A 19,623-nucleotide genomic window follows, 5' to 3' on the forward strand; every position below is an offset into this window, starting at 1 on the left:
CCTCTCAAACAGGGCTCTTCCTGTCCCTTGAGCTGTGATGGGTGTATGTTGATGGGCTGACAGAAAATAATTTGCTCTGGGTCCCTTCTTCTGGACCAAGGAAATGCTGTTCTGTAAAGCTTTATCTGTAGGTTTAGTCTAACCTCTGCATATATAGGCAGAGAGACTAGTGCAGGGATATTGAAGGTTTTGCCTAAAGACAGACAATAATGGGTTTCTGAGGAAGAAATTGAGGTCTCTTGCCAAGACTTTTCTTCTGCATTGTTCAGGCTCTCTAAGGAACAGCCTTAGAAACCAACAGTTTCTCTGTGTCTGAAAACTGCACACAAGAAGGAATGGGCCATACAGGTTACTCCCTGAAACAGCAAGTTCACCTTCTATACCCACCAGCTTCCCAAAGCAGATTAATAAAAAAAAAAAAAATTACTCCTCCCATTTGCTTCTAAAGGATGATATTTGACTAATCTTCCAAAACAAAATTATCACAATAAGTGAAATTTGAGTAATTATATTTTCTTTGTATCATACTCTATGTTTCTTTCTCTGAATGAAATGTGCTGAATGAGCTAAGTAAGCATCGACAGCCTACTGAGATAAGGAAAATAACTCACATAAGAAGTAAAGGAGAAAATACATACATGTAAGAAAAACTAACCCAATAACATGCAAAAACCCAGCCAAAATTAAGCAAAAAGATTGAGATTTTATTAAGCAAATTTTAAAATTTCCATAAATTATTTAAAAAGTTAATCATCAGGAATCCTTCATGCTTCTTCAAATTTAAATTTGAATTCTATAGTTATTTTTTGCCTTTCATCTGGCTTGTCCACTACCTTGTATTTGAAAAAATACATATTTATTCTTAAATTTAAATTAGTGCTATATATTTTCAATGTGTTAATAATTTCCTCACTTCTATATCTTAAGAGTCCTTACAAATATAACTACATGTAACCATCAGATGTAAAGCAATACTTTATATGTGTTATAAAGTATTGTTAATATTTACATTAATATTTAAGTATGTAATATGTGTATAATATATACTTATATACTTATGTCATTTAATTATGTGTCTGTATATATATAGTGTTTAAAAAAAACCAATTAAACTCTTTCCCCCAAGAATTGCATACAAAATTATAAAATTCAATGAGAATAATTGAAACATCAAATTATAATTTTAAAGCCTAGAAAACATTTTTATGCTCAAATATTTTTGAAGTCTGTATATATTTTAATTTGCTTAATAATAAAGCTTAATTAGCACATTTAATGTACCCCACTTCCAATTGAGCAATATATTTTTAATCCCTAAAGTCAAAATGCATTATATATACTTTTCAAATAGTTATTTAAAAATTATATAAAAGCTTTTAAAGTACAAACTGTTTATGTTTGCCTAGAGCTTGCATAGAAGAGCTTACACATTTTAAATATGAATTAATAAATAATTGGAATATGAAATGGCAGAGCTAGGAGGATTTTTTTTAATGATAAATGATTAATATTTTAAATAAAAAGTAAAATAATCTGCACATCTTGCTATCTCATACACCAAAAATTGTTTTTATTGGAATCAAGATGAAGTAAAATATATTTATGAGAAAGCTAAGCCTTGTCTTCCTTGCCACACAGCCCTGAGCATCATGGAATCAGAAAGTTCCTGATAATTTAGTGCAATTACAAAATAACTGATTGCAGCACATACATTCTACAACGTCAGCTCTTCAGGAATCCATACATCTAAAATAAGTCAGTCACATTACTTGTATATTTCTCAATTTAGAATGATAACCGAAAATGATTTTTTATCAACTGTCACTCAAAATGACACAAAAACCTGTGCATGGGGGTTAAATTTTATTCTTTATTAATTAATTTATGGATAATCCTTGAAGTGTGTATGTTTCCTGGCTGCGCTTACTCTGTAACCCAATTCATGTTTTTTGACCCACCTCTGCCTCAACCCCAAATTACAGAACATCTTTTTTCAAATCAGCATAATCTGAGATCAGTACATTAGGCAGGGTTCTGTTTTTGTTTTGGTTCGTTTCCTTCCCCACTACCACCCTGCTCCCAAACAGCCTAATTCATTTCAGACAGAATTCCTCAAATCAAAAAGGGCATTTATTATAGCATCACTTTTGGTGTAAATGTTCATACGTATTCTCTTTTTGACTATTACACTTGTTGATCTGCAGGGAAAAAAAAAAGGAAATATGAAAGTATGACAGAAAATACTACACACTACCCAGCGATTGAAACTGGAGGTGTGAACAACAGAGAAAAGAGAGGGTAAAGAAAAGGGGTGGGGAGAACACATGGGATATGAAGGGTGCAGTCCATGTGTGGACATAAAGAAACATTTTTGCTCCCACTTCTGCCACCAATTGAGCCTGAAACCTCACTACTTGGAGTCAGTGGGAGGGGTGTGCCCATTCATCATCTGTGAAAATAGGGGTTGAGAGTTCTCTAACTCATTTTTCCTCAAGTACTTGCACTGGATTTCTGAATGTCAAACTCTGTGTAGGTGAGTCCTCAGCTGAGCCACAGGCTCTGCTTTCCTTGCAGTCCACACATTTCATATCCTTTGTTTATGCTGCTTATTTTGGAATTCAAACAGGTTGAAGGGACAGGTTTCAACAGATAATGACACACACTGCTCATGAGCTACTTTATGGTGTGAGAATGTTGCAGTGTTATGAAACAGGAAGGCACAGAAACATGGGGTCATTTTCTAGAAGATCCTTAGCAGAGGGTATAGAAGACTAAGGTCCAAATCTCTTAAATTATGTTTTCCAAATTATTGCACAGCTATGTCAAACAAAATATCTTGCCGCAGTTAACATTCACAAATAAAAAATATGAAACATTGTTTTCTACGTATGGATAGATTTGGTGTGTAGTGAAGATTATTTAGGAAGGATAAATTCCAAATTTACCAAGAAAGTACTAGATTAATTGCATTAGGAAATTGTGGCAAAAGTGTCAGTGCAATGTATAAAATCAAGCTGGGCAAAACTTAAGTATACCTTCTAGCCTGAAAGTACACCTGGGTGACAAACTGGGCATTTAAGGGTGAACTTTAGTTTTTAAAATGTAAAATGTGGCAGAAAAGTGATGAATATGGATGAAATAATGAATTGCAATAATAAAGAAACTTCTAGATCTGGCAGAAGAGAATTTATCAGTGTTTCTTATTGAAAAGAGGATGACAAAATAATCTACCCATCAGATCAGGTAACAGAGAGGTGGCCTATGTGCATCCCAGAAACCTGCAGTTGTTCAAGTTGAACTTTAAAAAAAGAAAGCCAGAACTCTGGAAATCAGTGATGGGAGAAGTTTATTTAAAGAAAATTCCATTTACCTGTAGATAATCCTCTTAAGAAAAAAAATACATATACTATAGAAATGTACTGCCACAGAGAGCTGCCATATATTGATAAATAATTCATTCATAAATGGATCAAGTTGTACTCTTTTTGAAAGCCATGGAACTTAAACCTTTTATCATGTGTGAATCATGTTAAAAAGCACAATTATAAAACTCAGGGCATAATTCTACTTAAATGAGTTTTAAGACACGGTTAGTTTACAAAAAAAGGTCTTTCCATATGTCAAATTTTACTTTGCTAAAGATTCCCAATAGAATGCCAAGTTTTATATATTTTAATATGTATTATAAAAATATATCAACAGATAAAATGCTCATTCTTCTTTCGATAGCCAATATCTGGATACTATACCCTCTTGACTTTTTAAGACTTGCATTTGTTATTCTATAATTAGCTTTCCAGTTTATTGAACGATTTACCTTATATACAAACACTTTCTAATACATTCCCTATACAACAATGTTAAAAATTAAACATTTCTCTGATTACACATTCCTCCCTAGCTGATACAATTTCATTTATTTGCTTACTTTCCCAGCCAGCATTCAGAAATTTTCTACTCATATTGTCTTCAATTGCTTATTTGCCATTTTCTAGCTTTTATTTTATATTTTTTATCCATATTGTTTCAGGTGTGAAATTGCTAAGTGTAGAACTTGATGATTTTTCAATGAAAAGATACGTGTCTAATTCCCTCAAAAAGAGACAGGATGTTACCAACACCTCCAAATTTCCTTTGTTGTTAAAAAGCACTATTTTTCCCAAGTAACCATCTTGCCTTTTTTTTTTTGTATTGGTAAAATATATAAACAAAATCCTATACACATGTATTTTTTTCATTTAGATACTTTTCTTCAATATTATGATCAAGACTTTGACCCCAGTTTAAGTATTTATGTCATTTTCATTGCTAGTTCACTGTAAGAAGCACATCTTTTATTTCTCTATTTTCTTAATAAATAGGCATTATTCTTGTTTCTGGTGTTTGATTAACACAAATAAGACTGTTGTGAGCATTCTTTTACATGCCTTCCAGTGTACAAATATATGCTGAGAGAGGAATTACTGAATCATAGACAGGAGTATATGCAGCTATAATAGATATTACCACATCCACCAAACATTTAGTATTTCCTGTTTCATTTTATTCACTGTGGGGGATGTACAGATAATTCACATTATATTATAATTTAGTTTCTCTAATGTCTAACAATGATGGGAAGTACCTTTTTACATTTTTATTTTCAATTTGGCTATCCTCGTTTATTAAATACATGTTCAAGTATTTCATTCATTTTTATTGGTTTGTCTTCTTTCTTTACTGGTTTAATTGAATTCTTTATATATTATGTACATGAGCTCTTTGTCAATTTTATATATATGCATATATTCACTCCTACTTCACTCTGCAGCTTGCTTTTCATTTTTATGCTTGTATTAATAAACATAATTTCTCTATTTTAATAAGTATCATTATTCCTCTTTATGGTTAGTATATTTGCAACTAGGTTAACAAATATTGATCTCCTTTAAAGGCACTAATACATTTCCCAACGTTCCCTTCCAAAAGAGGTCTTGTTGTGCTTCTTGTATTTAGGTATACAATACATCTGGCACTGATTTTTGTCTATGCTGCAATTAGGAATGAAGAGTCTCTTTTGATATAAATATCAACCTGATTCAGCATTATTTCTTTAAAAGACCACTTATTTCTATTGCTGTCGTAAGGAAGGAATAAAGGTCTGTTGCGGCTTTCCTCCTGTATTGCTCAGTCTCCCTAAAGTAAGTCTAGAAAATTATAGAATTTTTTGATTTTTTTTATGAATCAGGCATTTCTCTAAATATGTGAAGTCTGTTTCTAGACTATTTGAATTTATCTGTATGCTTCATTCTTGTGTACACTGTCTTGAACATTATATTTTTAAAATAAGTATTGATATTGTATATTTTTATTCTGATTAATTCACCTTTTCACTTGCTTTATAAATATCTTGTGAAATAAGAATGTTATTTTGAAGTGGCAGCATTTAAAGAATGTTACTTTGTTCAGATCAAAATCATGTATTAATATTATAAATACCATACTACGTACATATACATATACATATACATATATGTGTGTGTGTATGCACATTTAATACCCCCAAAGTCCCAATCAGGTATGCACTATTAGTATTGCCATATTGTAAATGAAGAAACAAAGTCACAGAGACAGAGGCACAAAGAAGTTAAGCCGAATGTGAGTGAGTGATACTTAACACATGGTGAGTAGGAACGTCTGCTTTTGAATCTAGGCACCTGGATGCAGACTAAGTGCTTTTAGAGACTATGCTTTGCTGATTCTCCTTTCAGAGGTGATTTTATTTTTCTTCTTAAGGTTTTCCAGGAAAGAATTTTGGTGGCTGAGAATAAATTTTAGATGTAGAAATTGTAAGAAGAGGCCAAGAGTGGTGGCTCTCGCCTGTAATCCCAGCACTTTGGGAGGCCTTGGTGGGTGGATCACCTGAGGTCAGGAGATCAAGACCAGCCTAACTAAATGGTGAAACCCTATCTCTACTAAAATTAACAAATTAGCTGGGCATGGTGGCAGGGGCCCGTAATCCCAGCTACTCAGGAGGTTGAGGCAGGAAAATTGTTTGAACCCGGGAGGCAGAAGTTACAGTGAGCCAAGATTACCACTACAGCCTTGGCAACAAGAGTGAAATTCTAAGTCAAAAAAGAAATTATAAGAAAAGCTAAGTTAAGTTTTCCCTATTTTAATCTGGCTTAATAAATAGAATTTATTACCAGATTGAAACAGAAGATGAGAGAAAAAGTGAGACTCCTGAGTGACTATGAAATTTGGGGTCTGAGTTAATAAGTGGATGGCATACTCGGTTATTGAAGTAGGAAGCACAAGGGAGGCAAACATTTGGAAGGGAAGAGAGGGTTATGTTATCTGGGAGATGCATAAGAGACAACTACATTTCAGGTTTCAAGTAGGAAGCCTGAGGTATACATGCGGTACTTAAAACCATGGGACAGAATGAGATCATCTTGGAAGAACGTGTACATAAGTAAAATAACTGAGAATAAAATTATGGGAGTGTGCCACTTAATTTATATGAAAAGACGATGGTTTGGACTATTGAAACTTCTCTCCCTCCTCTGGAATTCTAAGAGAGATATGAGAGATGAAGTAGCATTTGTGGCATCAATACAATGTCTGATAAACTTGTGCTATAGCCTGCTATTCTAGAAGACCTGTAGATTATGAAAGTGAAAGTGTATAAAACATTTGTTGAAGATGCTTGCATCATTGGAGTCATATAGACATACAGAAGGCAGAAGGTGAAAAATCAAGGCTAGTCTTGAGGATCCTGATTGCTTTGTATGGGAAATGTCTGGTTATGCCATTGTTAAACTATTAAACTACAGCATTAAAATGAGTCAATTATGCATTTAAATTTATGGATAAAGAGCTAAGCTACCAACAGTAAGCTATAGCAAAGTTATATGCTTATAGAATATTTTTAGAATTCTGAATTATTTAGGGAAAGTCTGATGCCTTACTCAAAGAACACCTCAATAACAGAGCAAATATTAAAAAGTTACAATTTTATAACACATTCCTAAAGGTAAAATTACTTTAGTACAATGTCTGGCAGTTGAGAAGTACTCTAACAATGACATTTAAAAAATATGGCCTATTTCAATTCAGGTGCACACCTGGACATAGGTAGCATTCATGATTGAACATGTTCTTGAACGGTTGCATTTCACCCTTGGCGTGCTTGGTATATACCTAAGCTGCGTCAGCACAGCATTAACCATTCACCTTTGTCACTTTTGTCTGAGAGAGCAAAGGATAAAAACGAAAGAAAAAAGTTCAGGGAGCATATCAAATTTAAAGTTCTCAGAAAGAAGGTCCTGACAGACAGGATATTTGGAGGAAGACTAGGAGAACGTGGGGTCATGGGAAAGTACAGAAGAGATAAATCCAAGGGAGAATTGTCACCTGTGTCCAATGTTCTGCAAAACCGATTATAATTAGGACAGACTCTTGGTCAAAGTCTGTGGCAGCTATACAGTAATAATGACCTATTTTTAAAAATAGATTAGAAGTAAATAATGAAATGAAATACAATTAAAATGAATTGAAGGATGTTGAAGAATTGAAGGCAAGGACATAGAAAACTTTTGAAGATGGCATGCTCCAAGTGGCTGAAAAGAATGAGGCAGCAGTAGAATTGAAGACTCAAGGGAGGGGATTAAATATGTACAATCTGATGCATATTTTGATAGTGAAAGCATTTTGATAATCAAGGCAATAATCCAGTGGGAGAGGAAAGCTTAATTGCAGTAACAAAGTCCATGAAAATTTCAGAAGGCATAGATTCAAGGACACAAACCAAAGGACTGACCTTCTACAATTAGGCTTTCCTAAGATAATTTCTTTTTTATTCTTCGGTGCCTTATGTACTCTGAAATTTATTTGTCTAAATGAGATGAGTTATGAATCTAATTCTATTTATTTTTCAAATAAGTAGTAAATGTTCTACCCCCATATATGGAGGAATATTTCCTTTGGTCATTAATTTTATATAACTTTTACTCATATTAGGGTATAAAATATGTATATAACATTATATATAAATGCATGTATGATTAAACGATGTCTATGAGCTGTAAGAAATTATTTTAATTATAATATCTTAATAATATTTGGCTGCATTGTTTTTATTATAATATTTCAATAATATTTGGCTCCATATGTTCATTCATCCTTGAAATTTGTTTTCCTTGGGCATTTATAAATTCCTGTTAATTTTTAAATCATACATTGAGATTATAATTTTATTGAGATTTTATATGAATGTGAATGAATTTGACATATTTATAGAATCAAGTTTTCCCATTCATTAACTTGATATATTTCTCCATTTAATCACTTCATCACAAAAGGTCCATACTATTTTATTACAACAGATGAACATAATTATAGTACATCAAAAAGCTGGTGACCAGGTTTGGAAGAGTCTATAAATCATGTCATAAAGACAAATGAGTGTATTTAGTTTGGAAAATAGTAACTTAAGACATCTACAATAACATTCTATGTTTTTGAATGAACCTTTTTTTTAAAGAAAAAGCTAAATCTTTTTTAATTGCAAAAGATAAAAAGAAAGAAAAGTTATGGAAAATAAACACTGTATTGAAACTGACTGCATGGCTATGTAAGTTCTTTATCTCTGGCAAAAAAATAAGACCTGGGAATTGAGAGAATACAAAGCATTCTTGCCCTGGAAGAACTGATGCACCTGAGGATCCGAGGAGAGTCCTTTGCTGGCTCATTGATCAGCTGGATCTGAAATGATATGGAATATTAGATAGGATGTGAAAAGAGGAGAAGGTCACATAGCCAGCAGAGAGCACAAAGGAAAATAGGGAAATGGAAATAGGCAAAACATTCTCAGGAGACACGAAAGAAACATCGGGTAGGTTTTGTACATCATGGGTACTTGGAATTAGTTTGTGAAGGAGGGTGATAGCAATATTGGATTCTCTCAAGTAGTAAGCCATAGACACTTAAATACTTTTTCAGTTATCTATGAGCAATTCAGGATTGGATTTTGGGTAGAATTGAAACAGTCTTATTTTTTCATTTTTGCCTTTTTAAAGTAAGTAAAATACTTATTACAATTTATAGATGTTTTCCATTTTTTTATACTCTGGAGAAGTAAAGCTTTATAGTATAAATAAAGAAATCTATTTCATGAATATTGATGTGAAAATATTCAACAAGATGCGAACAAACAGAATTTGACAGCTCATTAAAGAATCATATACTGTGTCCAAGTAGCATTTATTTCTCAAGTGCAAAGATATTTCAACACATAAAAAATAATCAATGTAATACAGTATATTAGCAAAATGAACAAAATTCTGTTAAAAATATGATGAGTTCAATTGATCAGACAATGCATATGACAAAAATTCAACACATTTTTCATGATAAAAAGACACAACTTACTAGGAATAGAAAGCAAATACCTCAACACAGTGCAGGCCATATATATCAAGCTCACAACAACAAAACAACCAATGGTGAAGAGTGATTCAACAAGGTTGCAAAGATCATTTGATGTGTAAGGACACCAGTCTAGGCAACATATGGAGACACCCTCATCTCTATAAAAAAAGTAAAAACACAAAAAACTAGGTGTGGTGGTGCATGCCTGTGGTCCCAGCTACTCAGGAGGCTAAGGTAGTAGGATTGCTTGAGACTGGGAGGTCAAGGCTGCAGTGAACCATGATTGTACCACTGCACTCCAGCCTGACTGACAGAGTGAGACCCTGTCTCACACGCACACACATAATTAAGATAGGAACAAACAGTCTTTAACAAATGGTGTAGGAAAAATTGCAAATCTACACACACATAAATGAAGTTAGATGCTTAACTTACACAACATACACAAATAAATTTAAAAAGGATCAAATACAAGCATAAGATCTAAAACTATAAAGCTCTCAGAGAAGATAAAGAAGAAAAGCATTATGACTTGAATTGGCAAAATTTCTGTGATGTGACACCAAAAGCACAGGCGACAAAAGTATAAATAGGTAAATTGCACTTCACGAAACATTTAAAGCTTCTGTGCATTAAAAGATACAAATGGGAAAGTAAAAATGCAGCCTACAAAATAAGAGGAAATATTTGCAAGGCATATATCTGATGAGGGTTAATATGCAGAATATTTTTGAAATGTTTACAGTGCAACAAAAATAAAGGAAATAACCCAATTGAAAATGGGCCAATGACTTAAATAGACATTTCTCCAAAGAAGACATGCAAACAGCCACTAAATATCTGAAAAGATGTTCAAAATAATTCATAATTAGTACAATGCAATCAAAAGCACATTGAGATATAATGTCACAACCATCAGGACGACTACTATAAAAACAACAGCAAAACCTGAAAATAACGAAATTGGAAGCAGAATAATATTGGAAGCTGAAATCCAGCCATGCTTGCTTATTTTAATTCATCCAGGGCATGAGAAAGAAATACATTTTAATAGACCAAACATGTATTTTCGGCATTTACCAGCTAACAGTGTGTTTGTAATAATAGAAGCATCTTTACCTAGAGACCCTTGTGTACTGTGTATGATACAGCTGCCTTGGAAAATTGTATGAGAGTTCCTAAAAAAATTAAAATTAGAATTACTCTATGATCCACCAATTTTGTCTATGAGTGTATATCCAAAAAACCTAAAGGCAAGGTCTTGAAATTTGTGCTTATGCCCATGTTCATAGAAGAGAAGGTCACATAGCCAGAAAAGAGCACAGATGAAAACAGGGAAATGGAAACAGACAAAACATTCCCAGGAGACATGAAACAAACATGGGGTAGATTTTGTACATCATGGGTATTTGGAGTTAACTTGTGAAGGAGGGTGATAGCAATACTGGATCCCCCCAAGTAGTAAGCCATTATTCACAATAACAGCATTATTCACAAAAGCTAAATCACAGCATCAGTGCAAATGTCCATTATTGGATGGATGGCTAAACAAATTATCTGTATATATAGGAATATTAGCTCTAAAAATTTATGATACATTCTGTAGCTTGCATGAAACTTGAGGACAGTATACTAAATGAAATAAGGAACAAAGAGACGTGTACTATACAATTCTATTCATATGATAATACAGTTTAGTTTGACTCTTCCAGATTTCATGTTGCAATTTGAGCCCCAAAGTTAGAAGTGGGGCTTCATGAGAAGTATTTGGGTCATTGGGGTGGTCTTTCATGGATGGCATGGTGCCACCTTCATGTTAACGAATGAGTTATTACTCTATTCATTTCCATGAGAGCTGGTTGTTAAAAGGAGCCTTGCACCTCCCACTTCTCTCTTTTGCTTTCTTCTCTCATGATGTGATTACACATCGACCTCCCTTCTCCTTTTACCATTGGTGGAAGCAGCTTAAAGCTCTTACAAAAAGCAAAGGCTGGTGCCTTGCTTCTTATTCAACCTGCAGAATCATAAGCCAAATAAACTTAAAAAAAAATTACCCAGTCCCAGGTATTCCCTTATGGCAATGCTAGACTAAAACATATGAGATATCTAGAATAGTCAAATTCATAGAAGCAAAGAGCAGAATAGGGGTTGCCAATGGTAGAGGAAGAGGGAAAATGGGACTTGTATAACGGTTATATAGTTTCAGTTTGGGAAGACAAAAATATTCTGGAGATTGGTTGCACAATGATATAAATATGATTTGCATTACTAAACTGTGCACATAAAAGGCTAATATGGTAAATTTTATGTTATGTGTATTTTATAACAATTAAAAGAATGGAAAACCCCCCCAAAGCAGTGAGATCTTCATTGCATTAAATTTAAACCTTCAAGAAAGAGATATTTGGTAGTTTAATAAAAAGTATCATTGATGACGATTACAAAATTAGTTTAAATGAATCTACTGAGTTCTGACTACATGTCACTGACTGTCTAGGTGCATTCTGTAACAAATATGCTTCAATAAAACTGTACTATAAGGAAGATATTTGTTAGAGAAACAATTTTGAAATAAAATTGGGACAAATTTTCAACTGGATTCTGCTGTTCTAAGTATCTGTTTAGAAAAGACATGGAGATATTCTTTAATCTTGATGTTAAAAAAGGTAGAGGAGGAGAGGAAAAAGAAAGAGAAGGAGAAAGGATGAAGTGAAGGAGGTGAACAAAAACAAAAGAAGAATATGAGAAAAAGAAGCAACTATTTAAGATTCACACATGTGTTGAAAACAAATTGAAGGATCGAGGATGCTGGCTCACTTGTAATCCCAGCACTTCGGGAGGCTGAGGCAGGCGGATCATGTGGTCAGGACATCTAGACCATACTGGCCAATATGATGAAATCCCATCTCTACTAAAAATACAAAAATTAGCTGGCTGTGGCAGCACGTGCCTGTAATCCTAGCTACTCGGGAGGCTAAGGCAGGAAAATAGCTTGAATCCAGGAGGTGAGGTTGCAGTGAGCTGAGATCTTGCCACTGCACTCCAGCCTGGTGACAAAGCAAGACTCCACTGCAAAAAAAAAAAAAAAGAAAAAAAAGAGAGAAAACAAATTGAAATTTATTTTATGTATATCTGAAACATAATATATATTTGCAATGAATAACACATTTTGTTAATTTTTACTCTCCCAATCCTCGTTTCGTATGGTGTTAAAGCTGTTAGCTAAGTGTGGCAATATAACCACAACAATAATAAAAATAGTAATTCTTTTGTTTTAATTCATCTTTAATTGTACATATTTGGTAATAAGCAGGACTTTATTAATTATAGAGCATTATTAGTCTTGTGTTGTGCAACAGATAAAATTTTAGACTTAAAATTTAAAAACGTAGACTAGTGGCCAGGCATGGTGGCTCATGCCTTTAATTCCAGTACTTTGGGAGACTGAAGGGGGTGAATCACTTTGGGTCAAGAGTTCAAGACTAGCTTGGCAAATATGGTGAAACACTGTCTCTACTAAAAATACAAAAAATTATCTGGGTGTGGTGGCAGGCACCTATAATCTCAGCTACTCAGGAAGCTGAGGCAGAAGAATTGCTTGAACCCAAGAGGCAGTGAGCCAAGGTTGTGCCATTGCACTCCAGCCTGGGGAACAGAGTGAGACTCTTTCTCAAAAAAAAAAGCAAATAAATTATAGACTTTAAAGGAAACTTTTATCTGAAAACTGCAACATTTGTATTCCTTTTATTTACTATTCCTAAGTTTTTGGAAGGAAAGATATAAAGCTCCTTTTATTTTCAGAAGAAACTATTGCCTGTGTAAACATATATCCAAACACATACATACACAAAGTCTCTAGAGAAAGAACTTATGATATTAATAAGTATGACAAGTTCACAGGGCCAATATACAAAAGTCAACTGCTTTAGTATATTCTAGTCTTGAGCAATTGGAATTTGAAATTAAAAATATTATTTACAATAGTGTCAAAACATACCCAGGATATGCATTTATACAATTAGAAAGTACTGGTAAAAAAAAATCAAAGATAATATTAGTAAATGGAGAGATATTCATGTTCATTGATAGAAAAGTCAATATTCTTAAGATATCATTTCCCCCCAAATAATCTGTAAAGTCTATGCAATGCCAAGCAAAGTTTCATGAAGAAGATTTTTTAAGTATTTACAAATTGGTTATAAAATTTATACAGAAAACAAAAAGTTCAAAAATAGCCAACACAATACTAAAGAAAGAGAAGAAAGATGGTGGACAGACACTACCTAACTTCATGACTTACTAAAAGGCTACAGCAATCAGAACATGATATTGGCAAAATATAGACAGATACATTGAAAACTAAAAAATTCCAGAAATAAATGTGCAGAAATTAATCAACAGACATTTCTCAAAGGAATAAAGGCAATTCAATGGAGGAAGAATAGTGTATTAAACGAATGGTGCCAGAATAATTAGATGATCATATACAATTTTATGGAAAAAGAAGAGGAAGAGGAATAGGAAGGAGAAGGAAAAGGAGAAGAAAAAGAAGGAGAAGGAAGAAGAGGAGGAGGAGAAGGAGAAGAAAGAGAAGCAGAAAATCACTTAGACCTAGGAATTATGCATTTCTTAAAAATTATTTTAAAATGGATAATAGTTATGTGTGAAATTGAAAAATATAACACAGAAGAAATCAAAAATTCTATATAACTTTGGGTAAACTAAGTGTTTTAGCATCACTAAGTAAAAACAAGAAATTTATAAATTGGATTTTATTAAAATTGAAATCTTCTGCTCAGTGAAAGATATGCATATAAGAATTAAAAGACAAACCAGAGAATGAGGGAAAATATTTGCAAAACATACATCTGATAAGTTATTTGCATCCAAAATCCACAAAGAAATCTTAATAATCAAGAATAAGAAAACTAAGAATCCAATAAATATATGCAAAAGATATGACAGATGCCTTGCCAAAAAAGCAATACAGATAGAAAATAAGCATATGGGAAGCTATTTAACATCTTATGTTATTTGGGAAGTGCAGATTAAAACGAAATATCAGGATATAACTATTACAATGGCTAATGTCTAAAACATGGGCATAAATTCCGGCAAGGATGTGGAATAACAGGAACTCTTACTGCTGGTGGCAATGAAAAATGGTACAACCACTTAGGAAGACAGTGTGACAATATATTACAACAGTAAACATAATTTTATCATGTGACCTAGTAACTACTTGAGGTATTCACTTAAGTGATTCAAACACTTACATTTACCCAAAACTTGAATATAACATTATAGCTGCTGTATTCATATTACTGAAAACTGGAAGGAAAACAAGATATTTCAACAGATAAATGGGTAATATATATAATTAAATATATATATATTAAAAATATATAATTAAAAATTATTCTATATTCATTGATAGAAAAAGAATAATTAATCATAAAGACATGGGGGGAATCTTAAAGGCATATTTTCATATGAAATAGCTAGGTCTAAAAGCTCACATATAGTATGATTCTGTAAACCAAAAATACAATTCTATGTCCCTAGGTCAACTGAATGGATCCTTCCTTGCAGCCAAGGGCATTTTAAAGTTAACTTAAAACTAGTTCAGGCCATGATGGGAAGGAAGGGGTCATACATGCCTCATTATCCTCTTCTCCCTTTGGAATTCAGGCACAACTTATCTGTATTAACATTAAAACAAAGGTCTTAATGCTGACAAAATACTCTGTGGCAATAAAATATCAAATTCTAACCTGACTTTACAACACCATCAAATGACAGATAGCATGCCCCAAAAGCTATAAATATTTTACCCCCAAATATATTTCTGTGACATACCTTATCGAAAATTTGTTACAAAACAATGACTTAATGTAATGTAAGAAAAAAATTCAATCATACAGGTCAGGGGATCTCAGCATAAAATATTCACTGTGACAAAATATACTGAAAAAAAAAAGATGAAAAACACAGAAGTGAGTGAGATCAAAAGGTGTGGATCTAAGTGATTTGGAAATGAATGTAGTCTGGAAAGCTGAAGAAAAGTCACTATGCTTTAGTTGATAATATTGCTTCCCACAGTGTTATATGTTAACAATTCCAAAATAATGAAACATGTCAACTGGGATTGAGCAATTAAGAAAGTGAATGATGGATGATAGCAACCTGGTTCCTCAATGATTGAGTGGCAGTTTTCAGAAAAGCAAGTAGAGAAGGACAGAATGGACATGTGATGCTGAAACCAGCTTTGCAAAATTATGACTGAGGAAGTGAAAGAAACCTAACTTAACCAACGCCATCTTGCTTCTAACCTCCAAGCTGTCCTTGCTTATTCCTGGGCATAGTCTGAATTAACTTTGCGGGGAACTTAGTTTATAGTTTAAAACAAAGAGGATAACAGCCCTTTCCCAAAACAAACCTCCTTCTTGCCTGGGGACTAGACTGTCTTTGTAGGACTAACATTAGCCACAAGATTAGAAATTATGGTTTAGGAGTCATGGAGCTGGAAGCTGTAAGATTCTGACCCTTCCTAAATTTCTTCTAAGATCAGTGCTTAAAATGTTTTGCAGATCCTTCACTTGATGGATCAGGTGGTACCACTCAGATCAATTAAATGGCTTAATCTGATCTTGTGGCCCCCACCCAAGAACCAACTTGGCACAAGAAGACAGCCTCAATTCTCCATGATTTTATCTTCCACCTAATCAGTCAGCACTCCTGCCTCACTGGCTTCCCCCCATCCATCAAATTATCCTTAAAAACTGATCCTTAAATGCTCAGGGAGACTGATTTGAGCAATAATATAACCCCAGTCTCCAACACAGCTGGCTCGGCATGAATTACTCTTTCTCTATTGCAATGTCCTTGTCTTCGTAAATCAGCTCTGTCTAGGCAGCAGGGAAGGTGAACGCATTGGGTGGTTACAATGCATTCCTGTTGCAGACATTAATATCACCTCATGTTTAATGTTGGGGTGCAGAAAATAAGTTCCCAAAATATGATGCTTGGCAGGTTAAGTGATTTTGGAAATAGAAAGGCCTCAGGAATAAGCCTCAGAATCTAGGTTTCTTTAACCTTGTTTTTCACCATGCTTCTCCCAAAAGGCCTCACTCTGGAATTTCTTTATCTGACCATGAAAACTTTTCGCCAAAAGAAATAAAATGGCTCTCTATCCCCTCCCTGAAATCTCGTTATCTATTTCTGAAGAGAAGACTGAAAAAAAGACTGAAGAACGCAACTGCAGCTAGATAGACTTTTCCACAAAATAATGCCTGCTTCTCAGGCTCATTCAAATTCCAAAGAGGATCATTCACAAGTTAATTTGTGTCTCCCTGGTCCATTTCTTTTGCTGATAATCATTTGCTGCCACTGCCCCTCAAAAAAACAGTCTACATTTCCTTTATCCTCCCTGTCCTATGTAAAACGTATATAAAACTTTACGTGGGAGGAGTGATTTCCCTCTTCCCTTCCAACGTTAAGAAACATATATGCTTTTTCTCCTATTAATCTATCTCTGCCAGATAACTTTCAGAGAAACTTCAGAGGGCAAGCAAAATGTTTTCTCCAGGTTTATACAGATACAAATGAATATTCATAGCTATGTGTACATACATGACTTTGTATATACATGAATATGTCCTTGCTCTGTCTGATGGGATTGCTCAAGGAGCAACATCACCCCAGAAACAAAGAGAAAACCTACTCCAGGGTCTTGTTTTTCTAAAACCAATCTCCAGTAAGTATAACCAGTCTCCTTGGAAAAATAGCTGATTCTAAGACTAAGGCAGCAATGCAAAAATTGATACTGGTGTATCTCGTACTGTCAGAAAGCAAGACAGTGCTCAAAAACAACACAATTATGAGGGACTGTCAAAAAGATAGATGAGCTAACCGACAGTTCTCCCTGTAAGAGTGAAAGAAAGAGAAAAGAAACATGAAAAGTGGCTCAACAGTCAAAGATCAACCAGAGAGGGACTTCGGGCTGATTTTGGTCAGAAGCAGTCATTCTTACAAACTAAGAGTACTTAAGGGTTCAGGCAAGAACTTATCACAGGTTTGGAATGTTTCTGTATGGGGGAGAAGTTTATCGCAGGCTGGAATGTCTCTGGTCAGAGGGCAGGTTTTCTTGGAGCTGACATCTCTCCAGTAGGGAAGGGGTTTATGTTATGGTTGTAATGTTTCTGGTTGGAGATGTCTTTTGTGGTTTATGGTCATGCTGACCTTAGCCATTAGGTTGATGCCCTTTGGATTTAGGTGGCTTTTGATCAAAGTGAACTTTAAAATGGCTGTGCTTTTCCAAGACAGCAACAGTCCTGCTCTGTCATTCCAAAGGACCAAAGCTGGAGCAGTATGAACAACAACATAAATAAGTTGAAAACCTAACTCAGTAGTATATGCACGCATAACAATAGCTGAGTGTTGGCCAATCCCAGCGGCCATACTCCACCCATAGACTGCTGAATGTTCAAACTGCATTCAGAAAGATAAACGCCGAGCTGTAACCAATCTCACTGTTTCTGTACTTCACTTCTGATTCCTATACATCTGTTTGCCATTTTTGTCTATAAATTTGTTCTGATCACAAGGCCCCTTTGGAGTCTTTGTGAATCTGCTGTGATTTTGGGGGCTGCCCAACTTGCAAATCGTTCATTGCTCTGTCAAACTCCTTTAAATTTTTATTCTGATGAGGGTTTTCTTTTATCACCAGTGTGATGTTCTCCACTTTTTTTTTCAGACAATCCGTGTCTCCTTAACTATATTAAGATAGGAAGAAAGTATGTTAGCATAGTACTTGGCTGTATTTGTTCATTCTCGAACTGCTATAAAGAACTACCTGAAAATTGGTAATTTATAAAGACAAGAGGTTTAACTGGCTTATGGTTCTCCAGGCTATACAGGCTTCTGCTTCTTGGGAGACCTCAGAAAACTTACAATCATAGAGGAAGGTGAAGGGGAAGCAGATCTGGTCTTCACATGGCCAGAACAAGAGGAAGAGATAACAAGGGAGAAAGTGCTACACACTTTTAAACAACCAAGTCTCACGAGAAATCACTCACTATCACAAGAACAGCAAAGGGGAAATCACCTTCTACCAGGTCTCCCCCCCAATACTAGGAATTACAATTTAACATGAGATTTTGGTAGGGTCACAGAGCCAAACCATATCGTCCCACTCTTGGCCCGTCCCAAATCTCATGTCCCACTCACATTTCAAACACAATCATGCCTTCCCAATAGTTCTACAAATTCTTAACTCATCTCAGCTTAACTCTAAAGTTGAAGTCCAAAGTCTCATCTGATACAATGCGAGTCCCTTCCACCTATGAGCCTATAAAATCAAAAACAAGTAATTACTTCCAAGATACAATGGAGGTACAGCATTCGGTAAATGCTCTCATTCCAAAAGGGTAAAACTGGCTAGAACAAAGGGGCTATAGGCTCCATGTAATTCTGAATCCCAGCAGGCAAGTCATTAAATCATAAAGTTCCAAATAATCTATCTTGACTCCAGGTCTAACAACCAGGCCACACTGATACAAGGGGTCCCAAGGCCTTGGGCAGCTTCACCCCTGCAGCTCCACAAGCTACAGCCCCTGCAGCTGCTTTTATAGGCTAGCATTGGGTGCCTGCAGCTTTTCCAGATGCATATTGCAAGGTGTCAGTGGATCTACCATGCTTGGGTCTACAGAATGGTGGATTTCTTCTCTCTGCTCCACTAGCCAGTCTACTGGGGACTTTGTATGGGGACTCCAACCTCACATTTCCCTTTTGCACTCCCCTATAAGAGGTTCTCTATGAGGTGCTCTGCCCCTGCAGCAAACTTCTGCCTGAACATCCAAGCATTTGCAAACAACCTGTGAAATCTAGGTGGAGGCTCCCAAGCCTCAACTCTTGCCCTGGAACACTTGCAGGCTTAACGTCACATGGAAGTGTTGGCAGCTCCAGCTTGCACCCTCTGGAGCAGCAGCCTGAGATAAATCTGGAGCCCTTTAGCCATGGCTGAAGTGAGAGCAATTGAGACGCAAGGTGCCTTGTCCTGAGGCTTCACGGAGCAGTGGGGGCACTGGGCCTAGCCCTCAAAACTATTCCTTCCCCCTAGGCCTCTGGATCTGTGATGGAAGGGACTGCCATAAAGGACTCTGAAATGCCTTGGAGGCATGTTCCCTATTGTCTTGGCTATTAATATTTGGC

This window comes from Callithrix jacchus, chromosome 11, assembly GCF_049354715.1.
Source record: "Callithrix jacchus isolate 240 chromosome 11, calJac240_pri, whole genome shotgun sequence".
Taxonomy (NCBI): Eukaryota; Metazoa; Chordata; class Mammalia; order Primates; family Cebidae; genus Callithrix; species Callithrix jacchus.